Source organism: Malurus melanocephalus, unplaced genomic scaffold (assembly GCF_030028575.1).
Source record: "Malurus melanocephalus ecotype Western Australia unplaced genomic scaffold, MMel_1.1 scaffold_1111, whole genome shotgun sequence".
NCBI classification, from domain to species: Eukaryota; Metazoa; Chordata; class Aves; order Passeriformes; family Maluridae; genus Malurus; species Malurus melanocephalus.
The window spans coordinates 86,700-87,666 of NW_026624343.1; positions in this window are offsets into that span (position 1 = coordinate 86,700).

The following is a 967-nucleotide window of genomic DNA, read 5'->3' on the forward strand; positions in this document are numbered from 1 at the left end:
GGAATGGTTCCAGCCCAGCATGGGAATGGTTCCAGCCCAGGATGGAATACCAGCGGTGTCCAGTGGGATGGGAGTGGTTCCAGCCCTCAGGGTGGGTGCTGTTCACCCTGCTGGGAACACATTCCATGGCCATTCCCAAAGAATCCCGCTGGAAATGTGGGATCATTCCAGCCCCGCCCCGTGCACCCCGTGCCCCTGAACGATGGATGAGAACAGGATCCATCCCTGGAGATGGATCATGGGCACACTCTCGGGTGTCTCTGACCCTTCCCAGCACAGGAACACAGACCCAGAACTCCCCAGAGTCCCCCAAATCCCCTCACTGTGCTCGGACTGACAGACCCACAGAATTCCCAGAAAACCCCACATCTCCTGTTCCCAAATTTCCCAGATCCTGTCAGAATCACCAGGCTGGGAAGCTTCAAATTCCTTCTCCTGATGAAGGATCTGGAATCTTTGCCCACACACCACCTTTCTCGTGGTGTAGGTGAGTGACACAGGAGCTGATTCTCATCACTSCCTGTCAGAATTTAAATTCCCAACGAGGATTAAAAATGCACTGCAGGGTTCAGCTGCAAATGGTCTGTCCACGGGAATATTTCAGAGGCAGAAGAGTGATTGATTGGGTAAATAAAACYGTGTGAAATGCTGGCACAGAGCTCCRAACCACAGAGAGAGAATCCACATCWCAGAGTGGAACGGGAAACGTTCAGATCCGTGACTGGGATGTCACTTTTAATAAAAAATCCCAGCAGAATGAGAGAAATGAAGTGTGGAAGGCAGGATTAAAGCTGGGATTGGGTCGTGGCTGAATGAAATCGTGTTCAGGGGGGCCAAATGAGGCATTTGGAGCCTCCCAGAGCTCAGGCTGTGGTTTAGGGGCTGAGCCAGGCAGGGCTGGGAGCCAAGCACAGAGCAAATCCCAAAAACAGCAGCCAGGGAAAATCAGCTGGAGCTGGATTACCTT